General features: G+C 42.7%; 2 long non-coding RNA genes across 2 annotated transcripts in view; one reads left to right on the top strand and one right to left on the bottom strand.

Moving 5' to 3' along the window:
- Positions 1 to 295: 295 nt before the first annotated feature.
- LOC108350401 (uncharacterized) lies at positions 296 to 2265 on the bottom strand. The gene is made up of 2 exons (XR_015683597.1): positions 2120 to 2265; positions 296 to 616 (listed from the first exon to the last, which is right to left on the bottom strand). It is a non-coding gene; the product is annotated as an uncharacterized LOC108350401 (long non-coding RNA).
- LOC120101575 (uncharacterized) overlaps positions 2184 to 27856 on the top strand; it is a 75863-nt gene continuing 50190 nt past the window's right edge. The window contains exon 1 of the long non-coding RNA XR_015683598.1: positions 2184 to 2327. This is a non-coding gene — a long non-coding RNA (uncharacterized LOC120101575). The remainder of the gene's footprint in view (positions 2328 to 27856) is intronic.

Genomic DNA, 27856 nt, shown 5'->3' with positions numbered 1-27856 from the left:
TTATGTTTGACTTTGCCATCCCCTTAAAAGTGTAAGACAATGGACACCTGTAGTCTGACTGCTCACAAGGTGGTCTCAGAAGGATTTCAAACCTAAGGTCATAGTGAGACCCTATCTCAAAATACTAAAAAAAAAAAAAAAGAGAGACATAGCTCAGTGGTTACAAGCACGTACTACTTTTGCAAGAGGCCTCACAACATTTTGAGATCCATTATAATCTGGCCTCAGAGGGCACCTGAATGCATATGATACACACACACACACACACACACACACACACACACACACACACACACAATTTAAAAATTATCTTTTCAAAAAGGAAGAGTCATTTGATATTTGGACTGAGAAACCTTAAGAACACAGAGCTATCAAAGGGCCCGATATGAAGAACACAGTAAAGCTCATTTTCAACCTTCAAAACAATTCACAATTCACAATGCTGGTATGGTAGTAACCAGCCAAGCTCAGATTCACAAAAGAGCTGCTTCTGCGAAGGTCGATAGTGGCTCTGCCCATCACAGAGGAAAATCGCATCTGCTGTTTCTTCCTCTGTGGCAGTTGGTCCAGGTTATTTGGAGATCTTTCATCTGGAGACAGTGTTACCAAGTGGTTCCTATCGGAAAAGTCAGAATGGAGCAGCTCAAGGCAGTCATCTTCCTTTAGTGGTTTTAAGTCTTATCTGGGCTAGAATGATTGAGAGTATCACAAAAGCGATACACTTGAACCCATAAAAACGTGAACATGCGTGAACACGCAATACTCACACTATTTAAGCCACAGATGGTTCGTGGATGTCCTCAAACTTGGGGACCCAGGGGACAGGGATGAAGAACCAAAAGGAGTCACTGAGCCCAGTAGAAATGGATTGTTGTCCAGCGTCCCACTCCCCAGATTTTATTTCTTGTTCTTGTTTGCTGTTGAGTTTTGATATTTGCTTGGTAGGTGATCACAAATGTATTCCTTTGCTGGGTATACCTTCCTTTCTGAGTGGAGGGGATAAAGAGCCTGTTTGCCATCCTCTCTGCCTCCTTTAATTGATGTGGCACCATGGACTCCATCAAGGAGCCAATAGACTAGATCTGCTCACTACGGTGGGGGTCTGCACGGTGCTAAACATTGCCAACCCGTCTGCAGATGCTATAGTTAAGGAAAGGCACAAAACGTCCTGGGGGCTTTGAGGGGCAAAGGTCACGCTCAGCCCTACTCTGCTCCCTTAATGAGTCGCTAGAATCTAGGAAAACTCTGAAGTGGTTTGACCCTTGATTCGGAAGCTGTTGTCACACCCAAGCCCTATTACCATAGCACCCTTTCATTCACGTTTATGTTAGAAGATTATCCACTTTGATCGAGCACCCCCCCCCCCATCCTCCCTTGTTCAGTAATGAGTGACAATATAAATAGCATGTTAGCGGACTCCTAATGGCCACGCCAGACAAGCCAGGAAACAAACAATTTAGGGACGAACATTGCGGACTTCTCAAAGAATTCCGACAACCCAAAGAAGAAAGCCGAAGAATCCAACACTTCATTCCTTTAGAATTCAGAATAATAGCATATCCTCGTGATAATGAGCTATAAAAAAAAAATCTATTGTTTCCGATGTTTTACTGCTGTACCCCATTCTCTGGTCCCCTCTGAGATGTACCCTATGGCTTGGTTTCTGTGGTGGAAATTTATTCTATTTGGAGGGGAAGGGTCATTTCATTCCAGGCCCTCCTGAAGATGTTTCTCAAACAGCTAAACAGCTTATTTTTCATGTCTTGGTAAAATGTTTCTAAGCAAATAATAGCCATTTGGTCTCTGGTTGATATTTGGTGGAAGATAAAAGGAGAGGGAGGAAATATAAGGTCTTGTGAGGTGTGTGCATCTAACGACACCGGGGGTATTTTAACTCCAGCATGGGCACTCTTTGAATTTCCACCTTTGTAGACTCCTTTAAAATGTAAGAAAAACTGAACACAATTAGCCAAGGAGACAAGGTAAAGGAGCTGCTGTGAGAGCGACATCTGCAAAACTGTAGGACTTTAAGGATCTGCTTTCACTGAAAAGCTTCTCCCCGTTCAAACCACCATCCTAGCATTGTGATCTACGTCACCTCTGGGCATCAGACACACACCTGTGATCTGCTAGCGATTCAGCCAAGGAAGCGGCTCCCTCTCCCAGGATTCTTTGCTGCTCTTGGTTCTGGTGCAGTAGGCAAGGCGCACAGTTCTGGCCGTGCTGAGAAAGTGCGACCGTTAAGGTTACCGTTCCCTTCCACGAAGCTAATGATGGGAAGAGCTGGGGGTCTGAATTCTCGGGATGGTACAGTTAACCACGCAACGGTAGGCAGAGGGACTGGGGGAGACAATAGCTATGAGTAAGCTCTTCAGCAATTCCGTTTAAAACCCGAGAGCAAATGGTGCATAGGAAGAGCAAGAAATGGTAGCTGTCGTGTTTAAACTAAATGTTTAAGCCCCAGCATGGCCGTTGGAATAATAATGTCCTGGAAAGCAATATTTAAATGTATCCATCATCATTTAGGTTTTAGACACACAGTTAAATATTATTGATCATTTGCAATTGTGTGCATCCGTGTGTACATGTATTAAGCTGAGAAGTAACAGGGGCAGAGAAAGTATAGGAGCTGAAGTGCAGAAAAAAAAAATAGTACTTGAGTTCCTAATTACCAGTTTTTAATTAAGAAAGCCACAAGCAAATTATAAACATCCAGTTTATAGCATTGCAATCTTAGAGGCTCACACTCATGAATATGGTAATTTTTTATTTTATGCCCTCTTGAGATGTCTTGTTAAAAACATTTTATTGGGGATCCTAAAATTCAGTAAATTTGAAGCCCTTGGCACCTTGTAGATAGTTAAAGTTCTTCAAAAAAATGTCAGCAATAAATATTTGGCAAATATAAAGAATATGGACATTTTCCCAAGTGGGTGTTTTTTTTTTTTTTTTTTTTTTTTTTTTTTTTTGGTTCTTATAGCCAAGTGATGACAGTGCAGTTCAGAGCATGAACGCATATTGATATTTTCTTCCAGAAACTGCAGGGGTTGCCGGGAGAAGAGTGCTCCCACAGAGTTCTTTTTGTGCGGGCACCTGGAAGCCATGGCGTGCTTGCTCTGGCTTGCAGGGCTGTTTTGGACAATCAGGTGTACGTTTGAGCGAGTGGTCTTTATTTAGAGCAATTAAAATCCTCCCGCTCTCCTCTCTTGACATGCAATTACTAGGGCTCTGCTGTTCCCACTAATTGCTCTTGCTGGGGACATTGGTGAGGAGCCAATGATTTTGATGGGTAGTGGATTATCATTTTTACTTTGCTACCTGAGGAAAAAAAAATCATTTGCAAAAAATCCCATGTGTAATTAGCAAGACTCATGATTAATTGTCCTGCAAAATTAGCTTCACTGTTGCTTTTATTTTACTGCTTCAAATATTAATTAATGTTAACTCCTTTCCTTCAGCTCCAGCTTTTGAATATTCAACACAGCTTTGAAAAATTATCGAGGTTTCTACTTGCATTAGCATGCTGGAGCTTTGATTTCAGGAATAAGTATTCTGATTTAAAAGATCACACTTGGGTCATAAATAATTTTTATAGGAGGACAAACAAAGCATCAGGGCATCCTGGGAAGGCATTCATGCACTAACTGAAAGTAAATTGTTTCAATAATGATTCATTTCTGCATGCTTTTGGGGGGAACATCAGCAAATATGCAAAACACTATACTGTGTGGTGGGGAAAAGCCATTCCCCAGTGGCTGGCTGTCTACACAGGTCACTTTCTCCCTGTACATATGTGGTAGATGAGGTTCAGAACCTTGGTAGGAAATCACAGACTTCCTGACCATACAGGGATCGCAGCCATCCTCTAAAGATTACCAGTTCTCACAGAGCCCTAGAGTCTCTGAATTACCGATTCTTTAAGTCTTGTTCCCAGCCTGGTGGTTCTCTCCATCCAGCACAGGCATAGCAAGACGTATTCTTTGAAAGTTTCTCAGGAGACCATGGTGAATGACTAGGTTTGAAACTCATTGTGGTCTGTCTGAAGCACCTGGATGTCTGAATTCCCTCTGTCACATCTGGACCGAGCGATGCTTCAACACCTCTTGGGTCAGAGAACTCGTTCTTATCCACGAAAATAGCTTTCACCTGCATTCCTTGCCCATGTTTTCCCCTTCTGGTTTGATAACTGCAGGTGGTTAATTTAGCGGCTCAAGACTGCAGATGCCCGCTGCTCATTGTTGTAAAAGCAATTCTCCCGCACATGCTTGGGGTTGAACTGATGACATCTTTCATACTGGTCTGGTAAGGGTTACACATTACATCTAGTCAACTGGGAAAGAATCTCCATGACTGCCCTTTCAAAGCCTCACTGCTGTCTGTTTCCTGGTGCTGGGGTGGGTTGGGGGCGGGAATCCCAGGGATCCTGGCGGTTGACTGTTGATGGTAGGGATGTGAACCCAGCTGTGCCCTTCAGCTTCTTCCTCCGTGTTCTGTGTGTACAGTCATTCAGCCTTGGACCAATGGCTCCTGCGGTTCTTGTGGGAACCGCTCTGCTTTTATTACTGGCTCTTGTCTTTCCCTGAGATCTCTTTTGGTAGAAAGAGTTTTCTCCTGAAAGTCTAGAATCGAGGAACCTTGAATGCTCGAGTCTGCTTTGCTTCTTCCTTCTCTGGCTTTGGGACCTCTGCAAGTGTCTGTGTTACACACTTTCTCCTCCAACAGACGTTGAGCAGATTTCCCTAGGATACAGGTTTCAATTCAAGTCAGAATCTTCCAACAGGCATCAGAGAAGGGGGACCTTGACAATGGGAACAGGCCATTCAAGGGATCACCCGCAGAGTGCTGTCCAGAAAAGCTCCCATCGGCTGTGTGATCCTATGGAAGTCTCTTGTGTCTTAATGTTTAATTTTCTCATTTATAAGTGAGGATAATGGAGAAACCCCTTAAAGCATACCAGGGAAGCTTTTATGACATAGGACCACTGACATTTTCTCTGGCAATTGGGTCAGGAAATAGAGAAGGATAAAGGAAGTTCAAAAGCACCTTTTCTAAAAAGGGATGTGGAGACTTCCAGGTTGTTTTTTAAAAAAAGAGATTTAAATGTGATTTTTGGATTGAGCAAATCAGTTGAGCAAGTAAGTACACTAAATGCTATCTTGACATCTACATAATGGATAAATGCATCTGGAACCCCCAATCACTACTTCTCAAGAGCTTTTAAGAATAGCATGTATAAAGAATTGGTAAACGGACATAAGACAGACATAATCCATTCACTGCCTGCATTCTGAGGTGCTAAACAATCACATTTTGATTCATTTTTTTCCCCATCTTTATTAACTTGGGTATTTCTTATTTACATTTCGATTGTTATTCCCTTTCCCGGTTTCTGGGCCAACATCCCCCTAACTCCTCCCCCTCCCCTTCGATATGGGTGTTCCCCTTCCCATCCTCCCCCATTACTTCCCTCCCCCCAACAATCTCATTCACTAGGGGTTCAGTCTTGGCAGGACCAAGGGCTTACCCTTCCACTGGTGATCTTACTAGGCTATTTATTGCTACCTATGAGGTCAGAGTCCAGGGTCAGTCCATGTATAGTCTTTGGGTAGTGGCTTAGTCCCTGGAAGCTCTGGTTGCTTGGCATTGTTGTACATATGGGGTCTCAAGCTCCTTTGGAAATTTTCAAAGGATGTAAGTAGAAACCATTTCTGGGCCCAGAAGACTCCATATCCCTTTTCAGAGAAATTGTTCTCACAGCTCCTTTATTCTGAGGTTGGCCCTGTGAACTGATGGTGGCCTGTGTGACTGTTCCGAGAAGCAGCGCTGTTTGTCAGTTCAGGTTGAGGTCTTATTTTCTGTACACTCACCCCACTTAACACTACTTAATTGTCTCTTGTCTGAGAATCTGAGTAAGACCCTGCCAGTACCACTCACGGCTATATTCCCAGCCTCTGGAACATAGAAGTTAGGAAAGGCTTTCTGAGTGCCTGAGGGAGAATAGAAGTGACGTGTTTTAGGACCTGGCTGAACAATGTCCAGATGACAATGTCCCAGAGCCACAGATGTCTGGGAAACCACTTATCTCTATGACGGAAGACTCCATGTGAGCATTTTCCTCTGCATAAAATTTCTCCTTGGGAAATGTCCACTTACACCAGGGCCTGGCCAGTGGTTTTCTATCAGTCTCATTAGCCAAAGCTTCAAAGGCATGGCCAGTAAGTACCCAGGATCCTTCTAGAGTAACTCAGAATTTCCAAGAAGTGACTTTTGTACATAATTCTTCAAAGAAATACATTTGGGCTGGTCTGGCGCCTGTTGCAGCTAGATCTGAAGGAGCAGCACACCCGTGGCGAACATGCATGTGGCCCGACAGATGCTTTCACCACTCTCGAGCCTGGTTTCCCAGTAATTGCGATAAGACATAAAACAGAGGCCCTGGCTATCTGAGGTCATTAAAACAGCTCACGCCCTGCTCTCAGGTGTTCTGGTTGGGCTGCCACCTCCTGCCTCCTGCCTGGTACCACATCTCTCCTCCCAACCAACGTTGAGCCACACAGGTTCCTTGTATCCTGTCAGGGCCTGTGAACCATGGAAGGTTAGCCAGGAAGTTCAGAAAAGCCGGTGACCTCAGTGTGTCTAAGAGGCTTCCAAATTGGTCTTTACATGGCCTTATTTTATGACATTCCCGAGAAAGCAGAGGCTTAGCTATGGTGACACAGCCTGAGAGTTCTTCCTCTGTCCCAGGGACACTTCCTGCTTCCACCTGTAGTGCCCAAAAGAGAGGTTCAAGGGGACATTGAATCACTGAAGTCATTTTAGTCTGAAATTAGAGGGAGCAAATATTTTCTGAACTTCCTGGCTCACTACCTTTGCTAGACGAATCAAATATACCATGTTTGCATTTTAATTACAGCTACCTTCTGAATGCTTTTATTCCATTTTTGAACTCTAAGAACTAACTCTGAAATGAATTGCTTTTGAAGAACAGACAAGACAAAACAAAACAAACAAACAAACAAACAAACAGAAAACAAACCCCAAACCAAGAAATGAATTCAAACTTATTTGGGCTCTTCTGGAGCCAGCTTGGACCATAAGAAAAAAAAACAAAAAACAAAAACAGAAACAACTCCCTCCTCCACACACACATAAACACACACACACACACACACACACACACACACACACACACACACAACACTTACTTCAACAGAGACTTATGGACTTTTCCATAAGCTAGGAGGGAGTCGAAGTTACCCCTTACCCATATTATCTGACCAATAACATATTTTCAGACAAGCCAGTTAGTATTAAGATGCTTCTGACAGCGTATTTACTGCTAGGTTAGAGTCCTATAGATCATTTATTAATATGAAAATACAGCAGAGAGGTGGCTCTAAGGGAATGCCAATGGGAAGGGGAGGTCTGGAGAGAAATCACGTACATAGTGTTCTCGGATTATGTTAACCCTCACGTGAGCTCACAGCAGCACTGTATTCCAGCTAGGGACCCGGTGAAGTCGTAGGTGGCTTCGTCAGGCACAAAAAATATGTTCTTCCTGCCTGTAGATGCCAAAGTAAATAGAAATCAATGGGAGACAGCAAAAGTGCTGAAGTCATTTCAATAAGGGAAGTGCCTGTTAATTTAAATTTTGCACTTGACATTGGTAAGGACTAGGCGTGGGGAGTAATGTCCTAGGCTGACTTCTGAAGTCACTTTGCTCGTCACTTATCCTGGATCTCTTTACTGCTGCAAAAATGGTGTTATAAATAAGAAGCACATCCAATTGTGATACAGCCCTAAAGTGAGATGGAAAATGGAAGTCGTGTATGCCTGAGCATTAAGACTCCAGGACATTTGCATATAAAGGACCTTATCATATTGCGCTTGGATTGAGTGACCTCCGTGCACACGCGCGTGTGCTCACGCATGTATCTGCATTTCAGAAAGTTCAAACGGTGCCTCCTGCTGTTTTCAAAACCAGGCAAATCTGTTCGAGGCCTGTTGGTAATTTGGAAGAGGAAGATATACACAGAGCTTAAGGTGGCCACAGGAAATTAGAAAAGTCTTGACTGCCCTGAGCAAAATGAATGGGACATTGTATCACTAAATAATTGGAGGGGTGGGCCTGTGTGGTTGATGCTAAGCAGGTGTCCATAAATCAGCATAGATGTTTGTAATTAATTGCTATCGGTGCTAATAGGAAAGGGTTTTCAATAAGCTGGCGTGTGTCTCCTTCAGCTAAACCTCTTAGAGGGCATAGCTTGTCATTTCAATCCCAAGTAGCTAGAGAAGCTATCATTAGGCACTTCGCTCAGTGTCATAACCTCAGATGATCGACTCCCCTTAGCCATCAGTGAAACACCCACCCTTGGCCACTCGTGACTCATTGCTGGTCAGAGCTGTGGTATCCCACACACTGTTGGAACACCCACTTCAAAGCAGACTCTTCATTTTAGAGGAATCACAAAGTTTGTCTGTTCCTAAGGCGAAAGTTTTAGATGGCCTTGTTAGGTCAGGGTAGCCTGCCTGTTCTATGGGAGAACAGAGCCTGTGTCAAGGAAGTCGGCTTCACCCAATAGGCCCAGAACACCCTGTCTTCTTCCCTTCAAAGAAAGCTATTGAAGAATAATCATATGCTCTTGGTTTGTTTGTTAGATTTGTGGGAAAGGCTGAGTTGTATGGTTCGGTTCCACCACACCTTGCAAGTGTGAAGATGAGGACTGTTATTATTTAATCCAAATGATGTTTTATAAAGGAGGCTAGGACTTTGTCAGATGCTGAGGAAATGATACAATGGAAAAGTACTGGCCCAGCATTGAAGTCTGCTCTGCATTCTTTCTGGACAGCAACCAGGATCAAAGAGAGAGCAGGAGGGGGGTGGGGGACAGACTAGAGACTTCTGGAGACAGACTAGAGATACACTCAAAGGATGTGCAGAGATAAATGGTATGAGAGGACATGAGGGAGAATAGTAGGCTGACTGCTCCATTTGGTCCAGGAAAAACAAGATGCTGCTTATCTAAACCCATCAAACTAGGAAAAATACTTTTGAGAACTTATTTTTCTTAAGGTCAAGGTAACTGTAAGAATGCATGTCATAGCCAGTCTGAATCTAGGCCAGTAGGATAGGCCTGACAGAGTGAAGGGATGTAGCCATACAGGCTGTACTAGGTCCTGTCTTATGATGTCTCCTACCTCTGTAGGCCACATTCATCAGTAAGAATGATTCATCAGCACATTAGGTGAGCATCAGGTTAGCGGCTAAAGTCATAGCAGGGTTTGTCAAGGCCAGGTCAACATGACCGGGAGGCAGAAGAGGGAAAGATTTTGAGCACCGGGCAGAGTCCACTCCTTTTACATGTTTTAAAGATGATCTCAGCGATGGAAAAGAGATAGGAAAGAAAACTCATTAAACTTGCCAAAGATGAGCTGTGGCTGGGCTGGCTCAGATGTATGACGGGAAGACACAGAGAGACCGTGACATGTTTTCTCTTTCTAAAGTGAGCTAACAGCCTTATGATGAAGTGAAGAGATGATATGTTCTGGTGAAAAATAATTGAGCATCTCTAGTATGAGAAGCAGCCTCAGCTGGCTGGCAGCTTAGCTGACAGAGCTGCTCACTTCTGCTGAGCATGCCTGCAGGTTCCATGGGAGGGGACCTTTTCTCTCTCCTCTACCTGAACTCTCTCAGTGGGCTAGAATGCTAAGAACACCCTGTTCCCGAGCCTGTTGACTCATATCAGGAACTGACCACCCATCAGGCCAGGGCAAGGATCTCTAAATTTCCTCTACTTTGTATTAAAGATTTTTCCAGTAGTGAAAGCTACCTTTCTGGAAATAGTTGGAAGAGTGAAGCACCACACCATCAGTTTCCAGCAGTGTATTTGTCTGTTATCGTTTGGCCTTAGAAGCTTAAGTAGGAAGAACACTTGGAGCCAGACTTCAGTGTGATCCCTCACCTCAGGGATGGGCCTCATAATTTCCCAGCATAATTTTGCAGGAAGACTTCACCGTCTCTGTCAGACCCTAATATAATATAGATTTACTTCTGTTCTCATCTTAGAATCTCCTTCCTATAGGCAAGGGCAGAGAGAGGCAAATCAGAGAATCCTGACATTGCATCAATGGGTTAAATCATATGTCAAAGGCACAGCAATAAAGCATTGTAAGCTTATCATCACATAACTATCTCCTGGGGGGAAATATTTGGGGCAACTTTTTTAATTTGCCTGATATTGCTTGAGCACGTCTCATGTCTCTTGCTTCAAAGCAATGGTACCCGCTCTTTAAGGAACTACTCGAGTCTTATTACCTTGCTGTCTTATCGCTAGATTCCTTTTCCTCTTGGTCTCCATTTCCCAACACCCACCCACCTCTTTCTATCTAGTTTCATACTGCTCCATCTATTGTATGTCATATCTATCTATCTATCTATCTATCTATCTATCTATCTATCTATCTATCTATCTATACAGTATACCATACTGCTCCATCTATTGTATGTCATATATATACATATGTATGTATATGTGTATATACATATATATACACACACACACACACACAGTATACCATACTGCTCTGTATGTCATATATATACACAGTATACCATACCGATCCATCTATTGTATATCATATATATACACAGTATATCATACTGCTCCATCTATTGTATGTCATATATATACACAGTATACCATACTGCTTCATGAAATGGCCACAGTAAAGGCAGAACTTGTTTCATGTCTTGGTGTGGTGTGGGTGGAAGTGTGCAAAACAAATGTGAGATGGCTCATGCTCTCAAAGAGGAAGCAAGATGTCAATCTTCTGCAGATGGACAACAACTCATTATCTATATGATTACACTGTAGGTGAGGAATCAAGATGTTTAACATGGAAAGATTGTGGGGGAGGGGCTAGAGCTATGGCTCAGGGGTTAAGAACACCGATGCTCTTCTGGAGGAGCAGGATTTGATTCCCGGCACCCATGTGGTAGCTCACAACCGTCTGTACCTCTAGTTCTAACCTCTGTGGGCACCAGGCATACATATGGCACACAGACATTTATGCAGATGAAATATCCAGGCAGGCAAAATAATAATTTTGAGTATTTGTTAAAACAGATCGATAAAACATGAACTCCTGGCTCCAAGTTGCAAATTAAAACAAAACAAAAGAGTTGCTCTTTTAAATAAGAAATTCTTTTGAGAAACAAGGGTGATATATGACTTTTAGTAGAGAATAAAGGAAAATACATTTTTAAATGAAAGAACGCTTGACTGTACAGGGTAGCTGGGGTGGAGGGGCTGACCCTGAGTCAAGGGAAGAGGGTGAATGTAGGAGCTAACAGGAATCTGAAGTTAACTACTTCTGCTCACCTCCGCCACCAGGGAAGCGCTCTTCCCAGAATGATTTTGAAGTATTATTTAGACTCTTATTCTTTTTTTTTTTTTCTTTTTTTTCGGAGCTAGGGACCGAACCCAGGGCCTTGCGCTTGCTAGGCAAGTGCTCTACCGCTGAGCTAAATCCCCAACCCCTAGACTCTTATTCTTAAACATTAGTCTCGTCCGAAGCTCACTATTTCCTAGAAGAATCACGCCACACATGGCAGTTTTAATAATCAGAAGCCTTTTTTATATCGATCTCATATATTTTTTTCTCCTAACACTGCTTTTAATTGATCTCCCTTCTGATCTCTGTGACTAGCAGTGAGGTGTCAGCTTATGAATTCTAGAGCCTCAGCTGCCAGGCTCAAGATCTGAGTTGCAATCTCGGAGTAGCACATCCAGGAAGAGCGAGCGGGTGTCCTCTTTTAAGGGGCTTGTGGAAGCTCTTGAGGCTCTCAAGAGAGAGAATAGGAGAGTCCTTTTAGCTCTGAGTGTGATCGGCATGACTCCATGTTAAGAAAGACTGCTGGAGAGTACAAGGAAGAGTGAGGGAGGAGGCTTGAACATGGATGCTAGGCTGCTTCATTGAACAAATTACACCTCATCTTACAAATGAGCTGGGTGCTGGGCATGATGGCACACGACGTTAATCCCAGCACTCACTAAACTGAAATCTCTGTGAGTCTGAGGACAGCTTGGTTCACATAGGGGATTCATGCCAGCCAGGGCTACGTAGTGAGCCTCTGTCCCAAAAATACAAAAACAAAATGAAATGGAAAAAAAAGGATAGAGATGACTTCAGAAATCTTTCCACTTTTCTCCTCTGTGATTCTATGACTTTGGAACTAAGAGGGGGCATTTACGGAGTAAGTTTGAATTGTTGTGAATAAGAAGCATAGGATTCTGGAATGCAAATGGAAAAATATTGAATCCAAGATCATTATGGAGTGGACTCTCAAAGGCCAAGATGACGTCTTTACTCTTGAGACACAGAGAAAACAAGATTAACTCTAACCCAATTTCTGGGCCAGGGGCACAGATGAAGCATAGCTTTTGGCTTTAAAGAAAAGTTTTCCTAAGCAAAACTAGTTGGGAAGGAAGGAGGCTTAATGTGTGGAATCTGAACATTTTAAAGATGAGTGGAAAGCTGGGGTAAGAGGTGCAGGTAGCTAAGAAACAGAATTTGTTGGGCGTCTCAGAGGAGGTGGTGCTTCTCAGGCCAGAAGAATTCAAACCAGGGAGGACGTTGCAAGTATGAGAATCCTGCTGAAAGGGAACGAAAAGGAGCTGCCACAGACTGAGGAAGCAGGCTTGGAAGGGTGCAGTGGGGGAAGCAGAGCGAGCAGCAAGAGGATGGGGCTAAAGAGCCTCTGGAAGCCACTGAAAGTTTTGTCAGTGAGGTAACATGGCTGAGAACCACTATGTGATAAATTAAGGAAGGCAGACATTCGTTCAACAGAAAATTATTCACCATGTCTTAGGGACCCAGTGCTGTTTTAAGTATAGGGATTGCAGTAGTAAATAAACCACTTGAGATAAGCAAGAAAAACAGCAGGCTGAGCATTACCACAGAATGATGTGATGGCGGTGGGTCCGTGGATTAGATGGCTGGTGTGTAAGTAGCTCTGTCAGCAAAGACACTTTCCAGGACAGGCCCCGGGGTGGGAGAAGAAGACGGAGATATGAGAGGAACACCTCAGAGGGCAGAGGCATTTTCTGACAAGGCTATAATTATGTTAGAGATCTTCAGGAAAGACCAGGGTGAGAACTTTGAACTGTGTTCCAGGTGTATTCCTAGGTATGTTGGAAAGGGGTGGGCTTAAAGTGAGTGTGTGTGTGTGTGTGTGTGTGTGTGTGTGTGTGTGTGTGTTGGGTTATAATTTGTGTAAAGGGTTGTCTTGTCCACCTCTTGGGAAATGACTATATTGGAATGTAGGTGGAAGCAGAGGCCAGTGGGGAAGCTACTCAAATAGCCCAGAGAAAAGCTGATGGTGGTTTAGAACAGGTGGTGTTAGTAGAGATGAAAGGAAGATTTGGGATGTAATTCTGAAGTAAAGTTTATAGAATTCACTCATGGCTTAGGTGGAGAAAAAGGATATACTATGTTTGTTTTAAACAGGGCCTCACTCCTGGCTAGCCTGGAATTCCCTGTGTGGACCAGACTGGCCTTTAGTTGTGATTACATTTGCTGTATTTCTGCCTCTGTACCACACACTAGCTTTGTTTCCTCTTTTCTTCCTAGATTAAATCTGAAAGTCACATACATTGATTCATTAAAACTAACAGGACACATAGAAATCCCCATTTTCAACTCAACCCTGTGTAACTGTTTCCCTCCTGAGTGGGAGCCACAGTTCCAGTCCTATTCATCTGGTAAGCATTTGTGGACACCCACTGTGTCCTGAGTATTGTTGCTAGACTCTAAAGTCATAAACAGGACAGGCACAGTCTCTTCTTCTTTGGCTTTGGGTTTGCGTGTAATAGTTTATTATTTGTATGTTTATTACACAGCTTATGCATGAATACACGTGACAGGAAAGGTCAACAAAGACGTACCCACAATGATGTGAAGCAGAATAGGGGGCAGATAGAGCTTGGGGTATCTCGAAGACTCCCTTCAGAATGTGGCATTTGAAATATTTGAAGAATGATGACAGAGACATTTAAAAGCCTTGTGGTAGAAAAAAAGACATTCAGGCCCAAGGAACATAAAATGGCAGTGTTTCTGGAGCCAGGGGAGGAAGCAGACAAAACGATATTAGAGGGGTGGTTAGTCAGAGGTTGACCAGATGGTGCAGGCCTTTGCTGTTCTACAAAAGGACTTTGGTCTTTAGTCCAAGGGCAATAGAAAAAGATGATGTAATTAGATTTTCAACAGTGTCTCTGGCTATAGAAATAAAAACAGTCTTGACTTTCACATTTAGAGAACCTAGGAGAAAGCATGGGTGGGCCAAAGTCTGACTCATGATCTGCCTTGTACAGCGCATGGAGAGAAAAAAGCAGCTTGAGATGGGCACCAGTCACACAGTATTGTCACAGTTACTTTTTCAGATCTGCATATTTCAGAAAGAAAACATTTTTTCTTCTGGGATTCAGTCAACTGAATGGATATGCCATACTTCAATACTTCTCTTTTCTTTAAAGGCACACATTTAAATGGTTCTCAATTTTTACTTTCACAAACAATAGTTTTCTGGGCTATTTCTGAACATGTATCTTTGCTCTTGAGAGACAGAAATAAAAATGCCAGGTTAGACTACATGAACATTTTTACATTTTCTTAGATTGTGACAAAGTGTCCTGGAAAGATATGATGCCAATTTTGAGTGGGATTTGAAGGGGAAACATTGAACTGGTATGTAATATCAGAACCAAGTGTGGAGAAACATGACAGCCAACAAGATGCTAGAATGGTGGTGTCGTGGGTAGCTGGGGTCCTGACCTTCCATGATGAGATTTTGCCTCAAAATCAGAATTTGCCAGAAGCCTTAGAAGTACATCACTGGTCTTTTGACCTGCAAATCTGCCTGAACAGCCACCTGAGTTTCTGTTGCTTACACCTTATACAGAAGACTTCTGAGATGCTGGTGGCCAGAGGGGTTTCTCCTTGGTTAATCCCTTCATATCTCTCAAGAATCCTGGCAGCACGCAGTGTTGGGGTAATAGTTCAATGGTAGAGCTTTTGCTTAGCATGTACAATGCTCTGGGCTCTTAATTCAATACTGAAAAATCAAATGAAGGTAGTGTTTCCAAATGAGAAGCATTCTCCTCTCTGAATTCTAGAGCAACACACCCTGCTTCCTTTTTCCTTCCTGGACCAAACTATGAGTTTCTTGCCCCTTTTCATCCCTCAGGTACAGGGGCTTCTCAGCCTTTGTCCTAGATCCTCTGGTCTGTTTTCAGATTCCTTCCTCAGCAATTTTATTTTTTTCTCCACATGCAGTGACTTTTACATGGCAATTTCCAACGTAGCATTTCTAGTCCAAGCATCTTTTGAGTTTCAGGCTCATTCCTGCAACTTGGCTTACCCAGATGGTTTCATTTCCACTTCCAATTTGTGCCCTCCCCACTTTTTTCTCCTGTATTGGTGAAAGACATTTCTATACCTCTGGCTGGTGACAGGAAGAAGCTCAGAGTCCTGTGGAATTTCCCCTTTTCCTTCTCCACAGCTCAGTATGCTGACAGACTCAATCAACTTCCCACTGCACTTGAATCTGTCTGTTTTTTTCTTCCTCCCTCTTTCCTAGTCTAAGCAATCTCTCATCATTTCACCATGTTGTCATTTAAACATCCTCTCTCCCATCCATTCTCCGACAACAAATAGAGACATGTTTGTAAGATGTAAAGCAGACTGTTTCATTCTGGTTAAAGCTCTCAGACTTCCTCTTAGGACTTTGGAAATACACATACATAAGATGAAACAAATCCAAATTTTTTTAAAAAGAAAGAAAATACAGTGTTAGTTGATTTCCTTCTTTCTCCTAGTATCTCTTCTCCCAAGAGTCAACATCCTGTAGCCCATCTTGGATGTGAAGTTGCTTGCCATCTTTTGTCTCACCGAAACAGAGTCTCAACAACTCAAGAAGGTCGTTTTCCTTGTGCGGTAGATCAAACCACATCTCCTTCTTTTCAAAAATTAATTCTTGGAGAATTTCATACAATGAATTTTGACTATATTCAGTCCCAAACTCTACTCCTAAATACTCCCAGATCCACTCCCAAGCCCCTACCCCATAACTTTTGTACTCTTTGTAAAAATTAACCTAGTAAGTCCAGTTTGTGTTACTTCTGGTTCTGGGGCCATCCACTAGAGAACGGTAGCTTTACCAGAAATTACATCCTTAAGAAAGCTGTCTTTTCTAATGCAGCAAGCATCCACTCTCCATAGATCCTCAGTTATAGGAAGGAGCCCATAGATCCCTTTCCACTCCATTCTAGAATGTTGGTCCAGCTTGATCGTGTGTAAGCAAACCGCAGCTGCTGTGTGTTTTCTGGTCCTCCCCGATTTCTGTCTCTTAGGTTTTCAGTGGTTTTGTTTGTTTTTCTTCTCTTTCTTCCATGGCGTCTCTGAGTCTTGGGGAAAGTGTGTGATATGATATGACAATTGTGGCTCAGTATCCCAGTGATACTGTGTTTGGGCAAGTTGTGAGTTTCTGCACAATGAAATTTCTCTCATGAGATCTGACACCTGCACTAAACTCTAGGCAGAGGCAGGCAGACTTACAGGGCAGTTTGATTCATTCATATGTCCGCTTAGCTTAATAATAGTAGTAGGTTCATTCCTGGTGCTTGTTCACTCCCTAACTGTGACTTCTTGAAGTATTGAAGTATGGCATATCCATTCAGTTGACTGAATCCCAGAAGAAAAAATGTTTTCTTTCTGATTTATAGCACATGTCTCCTCCTGTGGGACAGACCTTAGTAACAATTAGAAACTGGTTGGCTAACCCATACCATTCATGCCACTATTGTGCCCATGGGCATATCTTGCCATGTTGGCCATTATTGTAGTTCACAGAGTTGACAGCTTGGTAGGAATATTGATGACCTCCACATGCACACCATCTTACCCAACACTTTCCAGTACTATGATAGCTAACCAGCATGAAAGAAACTGACGTGGTTGTTCTGTGTTCTGTGACCAATATGCACACTGTCTTCAGCAATAGGTTCTTATCATCAAGTTCTATCGAGCAATCAAGAGCAAAGGCAGTAGCCTGTATTGTTTTGGAGGTCTCTGACCAGCAATCCAAGAGGGGCACTTGGCAATGGACTTTTAATTTGGCAAATATGACGTCTAGAATGGGCATAGTCCCCTGTGTTGGGTTTAACCAGCCATATTTCAAATGTTATGCTGTGCACTGTATTAATGTTTGCAGAGTGCATTTTACTTGGTTCTGGAGTACCACATCAAAACATCGTTTAGTTAGCCCTATGAAGCTGTACAAAGACCTTTGGAGGCTCCGTGTGAGAGAGGTGCTGCTTGCTTTGGATAGCAGTTCTCACAGGGAGGTCTCCAGGGTTTGAAAGGGGTCTCTGTTTAAGCTCCACACACTCCCTCCCTTGGAGCAGGAACATTTCTGTCTCGTCGGAGGGCAGATCAGGACACTCTTAGCTCCCATCCTTCCCATGCTGTAAACATTAATGAAACATGGTGTATCTGACGAATTACTCAGTTATTGGCTCTTTGCGGAATTTTAATCTGTTAAATTTGTGTCAACAGGACAACAAATAGTAAGCATCTGTGGAATGTGGTTTGTCTTCTTGGCACTTCTGGGCCCTCCAGTTCTTCATCTGCAAACCCAAATCTTACGTGTTCACCCTTTCCTAGCTCCTAATCCTGACTCCTTCCCACCCTTGCTTCTCTCTGCCCCAGCCATGTGGAGCAGGATGGAGGAAGAAAAGAGGAGAAGGAAAAACAATCTCCCGTGACCTGAAATGACACCGTGAACATGGTGCTTATAGGAGAAGGATCTTCATAAAACTTTTTCTAAACAAAGGAAATCGACCCTTTAAACTTTATCTAGCAGGACAACACAGGCTCCCACCGCAGGCCCTAGTCTGCCAAATGTCCACTCTTGTTTGGACATGGAGGGCTGTGGCTAGTCTGATTTTATTGCTCTTAAAAGAAAATCGAAAACAAATTTGTCTTAACAATGGCCTGACATATCAAAAACTGGAGTTATTGAAACAATGTGGTGTAGGAAGTGAGATCAGATATGTGGACTAATCAAACAGCCCTAGAAACAGATCCGAGTAGACACTAAAACGTAGTCTGTGTCGGAGATGCAAATCAAAGGTGAACAAGAAGATGGAAAATGGACCTACTCAATCCCGGAAAAAGTGAGATCCTTGTCTCATACCACAAGCAAACATAAATTCCAGCCCCTTAAAGACCAAAAATGTAAATAAAGTAATTCTAAACATATGGGAAAAATACATAAATATTTTTGGTATATGAAAGGCTTTTATTTTTAAATAGATGATGCCACACATTACAGAGTAAAAGGGACTGGAATTTGATTGTGTAAATTTTTTTTTTTTTTTGTGGAAAACATTGAAACTGAAAGAAACCCCTAAGTCTACTACAAACAAAGATAAAATACAGCTGAAAAGGACAAATGATTTTTTTTTCTTTAATAAGTAAATGGTGAGAAAACAAGAAGAATGGGAACTGTTAGGAATTAAAAGGGACTTGAGAGCCATGGCAGTCAGATGAAACCTTGTTTGGATTCTTACCCTCAGAAACCGAGTATGGAAAGACGTGTGGGTCAGGATGTTAGAGGAGCTTGAATGCAGAGGGATGATTATTTGGGATTTAAAAAAAAAAACAAAAAACAAAAAACTACCAAAATCATGTCAATGTGCAAGGAAGAATAATGAGATTCATTTGTTTTTGTTTTTAATTCTTGGTATCCTCAGTATTTGCGAATGAAGTTTAATGGTGTTTGGCATTTACAGGGACTAGGGCTATACGGAAGACACAGAGGGTGTGAGTTTCTACACCACATCAATGTGGCTAAGGCTCTTGGTTATCGGAGCTGGAAGAAGGCTGTGTGTAAGTTCACGGTATTGTTTTATTTCATTGCTGGGATTGTTAAAAATAGAATACAAGCAGTACATTGAAAACAGTCCTTGCAACACAGCAAACGTGGGATGAATGTCATCCATTGTCATTACATTCGTTCTTAGAGGCAGGTGGCATGCTCATGGCTGGTGGCATACATTTGGGACAGCCTCGAGAGAACACGATTTGGCTACACTCAGTTTTCAAAAGACTAACAGTCTTGAGTCTAGTTAGTTCTTCCACTTTTAAGTCTTCCAGAGATATTGGCACACGCAGGAAATAATATGCATACTTGTTTAAGAAAACACAATTTTTACTAACAGACAATAGAAAGCAACCAAATCTAATTGTCAGGTACTAAGAAAGTGGTTAAATATATCCTGGTAAAAATGTGACCCTACAGTCAATAAAATAATAAAAAAAATAAAAGAAACAATTCCACAGTACTATGGAGATAGCTCGGCTAATGAGGCACTTACTGCGTGAGCATGGGGCTGAGTTTGAGTTCCGACACTCAAATGGTCTGCACCGTAATCCCAGCGTGGGGAAATGGGGACAGGTAAATGGCTAGGACCCCATGGCCAGCTTTCCAGCTCTAGTCTGTGAACTCAGAACCCAGTGGGAGTTCCTGTCTCAAAAGAAGGTGGATGGATCCTGAGGAACAACATATGGTCTACATGTACATGCAGGGTGTATGTGCACCCATACACACACACACACACACACACACACACACACACACACACACACGAATGCTCACATACAAACATGGCTATCTATAAAATGATATAGAATTATATTTTGGGTGTGTAAGTCAAAGACTCACAGGGAAAGCAAATACCCAGTGTGTTATCATTTAAATTTATAAAAGGGAGTTCAAAAGAAACACAGAGACCTACTTTTTGTACGCACATAGAACTTTTTGGAGCATGTGTTATCATTTAAATTTATAAAAGGGAGTTCAAAAGAAACACAGAGACCTACTTTTTGTACGCACATAGAACTTTTTGGAGCATTCACTAGGGCATTTTTGTTTTTTGTTTGTTTCTGTTTTTGTTTTCTAAGAGAAACTGAATGGGGGTGGGAGAAGAGATACGAGGACAGGCTTGTCACTGTGCTCTTTGTACTGCCTGTCGCCATTGCAAAACTAAGAAGACTAATTTGCAATGTATATATTATTAAAATGATTAACATCTAAGGCATGCATGGAACTCTTGAAAATGGATAGCAGGAACATAAATAGTCCAATAGGAAGAACTCTGTGAGGGGGAGCGAGGAGAGGGGGCAAATTTTGGATGTAAATAAAGAAAATAATAAAAGGTTTTCAAAGTAAAGAAAAAGAAAAAAGAAAAAAAGATGTGATAAAAATCACTATGTCAAGAAAGCTGTGCTGCGAAAATTAAAAAAATAAATAAAACCAATGTCGACAGGGTTTTTTGTTTGCTCATTTGCTTGCTTTTGTAGTGAGGATTGAGCCCAAGGCCTCACACACGCTAGGAAAGAAATCTGTCAGTAAGTCAAATTCCAAATTCTAATCCTATTATTATTAATTTTCTCTCTGTCTCTGTCTGTGTCTCTCTCTGTCTCTGTCTCTCTGTCTCTCTGTCTCTCTGTCTCTCTGTCTCTCTCTCTCTCTCTCTCTCTCTCTGTGTGTGTGTGTGTGTGTGTGTGTGTGTGTGTGTGTGTGTGTGTGTGTGTATTGTAATCGTGGGTGTAAGGTATGCTCACCCTGTATACATGGAGGCCAGAGGCTAACATCTGATGTTTTTCTCTATTGATCACTGCCTTATTTTTTGAGACAGTGAGCCTAGAATTCAGTGTTTGGGCTAGATAGGCTGTCTATTGTCTAAGGAGCCCCCTGGATCCACCCATCTCTATCCCTCAATTCCAGGGTGGCAGCTGTGTGCCTTGGAACCTGGCTTTTACATGGCTGATGGAGACTGGAACCCATGTCCTCATGCTACACAGTAAGCATGTTACCCACTGAACAGTCTTTTCAATCTCTAATATTTTTTAACTATTTAGTGGGGGGAAATTATCAACTAATAACACCCTGCTGGGGACAGCATATAAGGCAAATGGCCCCATCATTTCATGCTGAAATGTAATCCAGTCACTTCGTAAAATGTTTGCCAAGACCTCAGCAAAAGAAAAACTCTGCATGCCTTTGGCCCACAGACTTTACTGCTTGGGTTACTTTCTACAGAAACACTTGTGTGTGTGTACAGAGAGACTGCTGCAGATTGTTTGCTATAGAATATGAGAGAGAGAGAGAGAGAGAGAGAGAGAGAGAGAGAGAGAGAGAGAGAAACAGAGAGGCAGAAACAGAGAGAGAAGCAACCTGAGGAGAATCTAAATATCCAGCAGTAAGAGATTATAAACGTGACACACACAAAGGAAAGCATAGAGCTAGGTGTATGTAATTCAGCCAGGAGTTGAATATGGTCCCAGGTATTTGGGAAGTTGAAGAAGAAGGATTGTAAGATCAGGGCCCACCTGAGCTACAGAGTGAGTTCAAGGTCAGCATGGGCAACTTAGGACCTGGGTCAAGATAGACAATAAAAGGGGTCTGAGGATACAGGTCAGTGGTAGACCGAGGGTGTGAGTAAGTTTCAATTCCTGGTATGGGGGAAGAAGGGAGGGAGGGGAAGAGAGCGAGAAAAGAGAGAGAAAGGGGAGAGAGGGAGAGGGAAAGGGAGGGAGAGGGAAAGGGAGAGAAAGGGAAAACCAAAACAACCAACCAGGATAAATTGTCAAAACCCCAATATTAATAAAAAGAGGAAAAGTTGCATAAACTCTAGCAGACGATGCCATCTAGTCAATCATAAGACATATAGAGTTGGCATTATGTGCTATTTGTGGCACACACGGATATGCAAAGGCACATTCTTGTTCACTTGAAAGGATTCAACTCTAGAAAGCAATTTGCTTTGACCAATGGGGAGTAGACTAATTGAAGGCGATTGTGCTTGGACTCTGAAATACATCATTTGAAAAAGATATGGACCAGGCTCCAATAGCTGCTAATTCTGGGAAGTATGGCTGTGTGTGAGAATTTGCTTAAAATTTTTTTTTGTATGTTTTAAATTTCTCAAGAAAGGTAGACAGGAGGAAATTTTCTCGGGGAAAAGAATTATGGAGCATTCCCTTTGAACTTTAGAATCTGTGAGCTTTCCTGTGAAAGAAGTTATGAACTAATGCTTGACTTCCTCTGGAAGAAACTTCTGACGACAGCCCACTTCCTTCCATTTTTCCACACCACCGCAGACAACAAGGCGGCCATTTCTAACACGGGGGCGACTCACAGGTCCAATGCCCACAAGAGGATAGTACTAGAACACAGAATTTTCATGAGCATGATTTGTACGCGTCTAACTTTATAAGTGTGTGTGTGTGCGCAAGCATGTGCACACGTGCACGTGTGTGTGTGTGTGTGTGTGTGTGTGTGTCCATTATAATTTACTGGACACCTTTCTGTGGTACAGAGTGAATGAGACAAAGTGGGTTAAGCTATGGTACTTAAATTCCAAAGGTAAGTGTATTTAAGAGACATTCTGGTGAGGAGGGGTGAAGGGCTGGGGCAGAGGGAGGAATGAGTATAATTAAAATACATTGGTTACACACGTGTCAAATTTTAAAGGAATTAATAAAAATGTAATATGTTAAAAAACACCTCTATGAGAAAAGATGGGAGGAAAAGAAAATATGGATACTAAATATATGGCTAACAAAATTATAAGCCTCATTTAATACATAGGGTGAGAGCTGTGTGCTAAATGTATAGAGTTATCATAAAAAATTCCAACATATTTTAAGAAATTGAAATTTAAACAAATCATATACTTTGAGTAGAATGGAATAAGATTAGAAAATAAGAACCAAAATGGAGTTAAGAGGAAAAAAAAGTCAATAAACTTTGGAGAAACTGAAAAAAATAATCCTCTTGCTACCAGTTTACTATGTAGTTAATATTAACAGTTGAGAAAATACAAAATGTCTCATCATTCATCACAATGTGTTTCTCCTCAAAGTTATCTATTGTCAGTAACATTTGATTTTCTGGGGAAAAAAAGAAGTATTCTGAGACGAGGCAATGCTCCTGAATTTAAAAAAAAACATCTAGAGTTTTTTTTTTTAAATAATATTGAGATATTTTCCAGAAAATTTATTTTCCAACTTCATGGTGACTTGATCAGGAGATGTACAGTGACAAAAGACTGTAAAGAAGGCTGATTGTGAGCACTGGGAAAATACCACTCCCAGCACGTGACAGGATCAGAACAGAAGCCGGGTGGGCGTTAGGGTGGAAAGCATTGTCTGGCCCTGGCCCTGCTCCTGTGCTTGAGCCCAGGCACGGGGTGGAAGAGCACGGACTGCTATGGGGACAGGAGACCTTTGGGTAGTGAGCAGTTCCTTTTATGGTTTCATAGACCCGTAGTGCCTGTGACACCAGTTGACTTCCGTCAAACTCACCTGTCACCATTTGAGGACACGGTAGAACTCTACATCTGCTCAGTGTTTGCAAACAAGACCCTTGTTTTGACACCATTGTTTCTGTGAAAGAGAATGGGGACCACATCGTGATCAGGAACCGACAACATGAGTTGAGAATAGCAGTGGCAGGAATGAAGATCTTTCAGAAGTGAAGCCCATGCACGGTGCTGGGACTCACAGGGAAATGCTAGCCCAGCGGTGGGTGTCTGCCTTATCCTGGAAAACATCTGGGCTCATTCTCATGCCTTCTGCATCTCTTCCCTGCCCCCGGTCACTTAACCTTTTATTATACTTGATACCAAAAATTAGTATGTTGGCAACTATATGGGTCCCACTTGTAGAGATAAGTCTTGGCTCCTTAAGCTTTGATTTATTGTCTTTGCTTGTTTGGGGTTAGGGAATGGCTGGTTTTTAACAAGAAGATAAACTTACAAATGGAAATTCTTTTAAGTCATAAATACCACCAACTCGCCTGTTCCAGGGAAGTTCAAATAAAGACCCTGGAACTCAGCAGCTGCTAAAGCGTTTTTCTTCTCTTCCCATTGGCCAAGAACAAGATGTGTCCCACTGACAGAAGAGTAGGCGCCAGGGTCTGACCTGGGTCTGGATCCGTAAGCCATCAAGAGGTCCTACCGCCGAGAAAGGTGTACAGAATGACGGACGGTCTACACCAGCTGACCTCTGAAGTGGAGATGTGCTCTGCACAGCAGTCTCCAGAGGGTTCCTCATCTGCCTTATTTAAGACCAGCACTGTACTGGGGTCTGCATCTTCCTCCCAGGATTCATTCTGGGTCAGGGACTGTGTTCGCCACCTCTGCTTAGCAGCCAATACGCTTTCTGTCTTTTCCTTCAGTTCCACACCTGGAGGGGATGAGCTCTGAGGGCTGCGGGAGTATCTTCATTCACACTTATAATTTTCATAACAAGCTAGGCAACACATACCGCTTAGTAGGACGGTCAGTTGATTTGTTAGGTAGACTCAGTGCAGTCTTTATTAAACACATGGAAGGCTTTAACAACAACAAACAAAAAGAAGATGGTTAATGTCTCTGCATGAGCCTCACCCTAAACCGAATGAACCCTAATCTCTAATTTGAGTTTCCGCATTGGCAGGTGGATGGCGCTCTATGGGGAATTGTGATTCATGGAGAAGGTCAAAACTACCATATGAATGGCCCTTCTGCTCTCCTTGGGTATATTCTGTTTGCTTCTTGGTTTAGATTCTAAACCTTAGAAGAACCTATTGAAACTAGGAACAGTAGGAACAAATACCCAGATCACTGAGTGTGCATACTATTTTATAACCACATTAGACCAGGCCTAGATGTATTATGTTGTTCCGGGGAAAGTCACTACAACTCATGTATGTGCGATGCATGTGTGTGCACGTGTGTGCATGTGTGTGCATGTGTATGGGGGCCAAAGAACAAACTCAGGTGTCATTCCTTAGGAGCCGTCTCTCCTACTTTTTGGAAACAGTCTCTCACTGGCTTGACATTACCAATTGTTTGGCTAGGCTGGTTAGCCAGAGAACCCCAGGGTACTCTTGTCTCTACTTCCTTGGCACTGGGCTTACAGCACACAAAGCCATGCCCAGATCTTTCACATGGGTCCTGAGGACTGAACTCTAGCAAGCACATTATTAAGACTGAGACATCTTCTCAGCCATCATTGCTATACCTTTTGGGACTTCAGTGGTTTCAGCTGTAAAATGGTGGCATAATGGTAATGGCTTCTGAAGACTTGTAAAAATTAAACATTTATGCAGAGCTTGTAGACTAGCATTTATGTGCAATATGAAGAAGAGGCTGGCATGTTTGCTATAGCTGTTCTCTGCCTTGCTTACCAATAGCCCTCCTGCTGGAACGAGCTCCCAGAACTTCTTGACACTAGCAGTTCCTTTGTCCTCTCACCTCATCTCTGTTCCAATGCTGTCCTTCTGACCCCTACAGTGTCTGGAATATCATCTGTCTTAATTAGGGTTTTTATGGATTTGAGGAAAGGGTTTACTCGGGTTACTGTTTATCATCAAAGGAAGTCAAGGCAGGAGCTCAAGCTGGGTAGGAACCTGGAGGCAGGAGCTGATGCAGAGGCCAGGAAGGGGTGCTGCTTACTGGCTTGCTCATCATGGTTTGCTCAGCTTGCTTTCTTATAGAACCCAGGACCACCAGCTCAGGGGTGGGACCACCCACAATGGGCTGGAACCTCCCCCATCAATTACAAATAAAGAAAATACCTCACAGATTGACCTTATGGAGGCATTTTCTCAACTGAGGTTCCCTCCTCTCTTATAACTAGTTTGTGTGTCCAGCCAGCACATCATCCTTCCTCTTTGATCCCATTGCTCTGGATCTGATTCCTCTTGGATCTGTCTCCTGGGTTATGGCTGACAAGCTTGTCTCTTTGCCAACAATCTGCTTGTCTAAGAACCATCCCGATATAGGTCCCACATCCCCCAAACTCAAGCTGGGATCATGGTGTGGCAGAGTTTGGAATTCAAGCTGGCTTCCTTGCCGTGGAAACTTGAGCCCCATATCACCTGCAGTTCGTTCTCTTTCTCTACACTCTCCTGTCACTGTCTCTAATGAACACCAAGGGTGCCCATGCTCTCCTCAGCAGGGGTCCAAGAATAGGATGAGAGATGTCTGGGTGTAGGGGTGTAGCTCAGTAGTGGATGTAATATTTGTCTTGGATTTGTGAGGTCCTAGGCTCAATTCTACGCACCAGAGAATAAAAACAGTATGGGATGGGGAACATTTCTGCAAATCAAGTGGTTACACAGATCTACACAGCCTGTAGGGGTTTGACTAGTTAGGACAGTTATTTAAAACTCACTGCTGGCTACTCGCCTCCCCCTCCGATCCCAGGCAGTGGCTATTTCCTTGCATGGTCTGGGACGTGGGCCTCTGTACTCCCTTTCTCTTCATGTGTCTGACTTCTCTGATGTCTAGAGAGCCACCCCTCACTCTTCTACTTCTTTTGAAAGTTTCCCTGAAAGCAAACGACTCTCAAGAATCTATATCTAACAATATACAGATTGTTGGAATGTCACTGATCTGCTGGCCCAGATTTTTGGCACCTCCATTCAGGGCACTGAATCACACAGCTTCTACTGCAGTTATTAGAGTACAAATATCCTCTGCCAAGAAGACCGTAGTTTCTAGAGCAGGGTCACCATTTGTTATTCTTTATAGCTGCTATAGGCATTGGGCTAGGACATGAAGGTGAGGTGGAGTTTGAACATAGCAATGGCTGTCTCCAGCCATACACTTTAGCTATCTCAGGAGTGGGGGATAGTAAAGCATCAATGGATAACCCAAGAGGGATTGTCCCAGAGATGCAACACAGTACCTGGCTTTTCAGCGGTAATGTGGAGAACCTTGAAAGACAGTCTTGGATCCCAAGATGCAAAAGTCAAGGGCTGTCTGCAGGGTCTCCTCCTGATAACTCTTTTCTACTAGCCATCAGCTGTGGATATTTGGAACACTCTGCGTTCCCAGCACTCTGCATCTACTAGATTTTCGAGAACCTTAACTGTCTGTGATCCTGTGGACTATTTTTAGTTGTGAATATATAGGCTGAGACCTGAGACCTGTTAACTTGTACTTCACACGTGAAGTAAATTGGAACCTTGAGGTCTTTGTGACTGGTGTCCCCTCTCACTCATTCTAAGGACACCTTTAAACTCCTCCCCCCCCCCCCTCTCTCTCTCTCTCTCTCTCTCCATGTTGTTTGACAAAAGAGCCAGCATCACCAGTGTTTCAGAACCTGTGTACTTTTCTCACGTTCAGCTTTGGCTTGGTGTGAGGAAGTAGTCACAGGAGAGAAGTGGGGAAAATGGCCACCTGGAAGCAGTAGGTCTGAACTCAGTGTGAAGCCCTTGGTTTTGTTCTGTGGGTTTTCTGCTATGTCTGCAGCACAAGATACTGACGAGGTTAAATAATTAATGCCTGTGAATGTACTTTGTAAGCTCTAAAGCACTGCAGGAATATAATTAATTATGTTTATAATTACAGGTAATGTAATTATAATTGTAATTACTCTGTGGGTGGAAGCAGAATATATCTATCCTATTCCCATTTTATAGCAGGTTACCCTTGGTGGATATCCTTGATTAGATCATCAGTTTGTACATTTGAATCTGGCTTACTTTTCCCTGGCTTTATTTTCAAGATTGTGACATACTCGAGATATTTATGTGAGAAAAGTTTCATAGAGCAAGACTAGTGGAAGCCCCATTTGGTAGCACCTCTGGCATTCATCTCTCATAGAAAGAAGGCATTTTATTTATTAACTTGCCCATCTACAATGGTCCTTGCAAAGAATCACATAAACACAAAAGTATGCACAAATGATTTCTACAATTGTTATATATTTATATCTCATTCAAAAATAGAGGCAACTT

The sequence above is a fragment of the Rattus norvegicus genome, chromosome 3 (genome assembly GCF_021556685.1).
Source record: "Rattus norvegicus strain SHRSP/BbbUtx chromosome 3, alternate assembly SHRSP_T2T, whole genome shotgun sequence".
NCBI lineage: Eukaryota > Metazoa > Chordata > Mammalia > Rodentia > Muridae > Rattus > Rattus norvegicus.
This window is presented reverse-complemented; position numbering and strand designations above follow the sequence as displayed.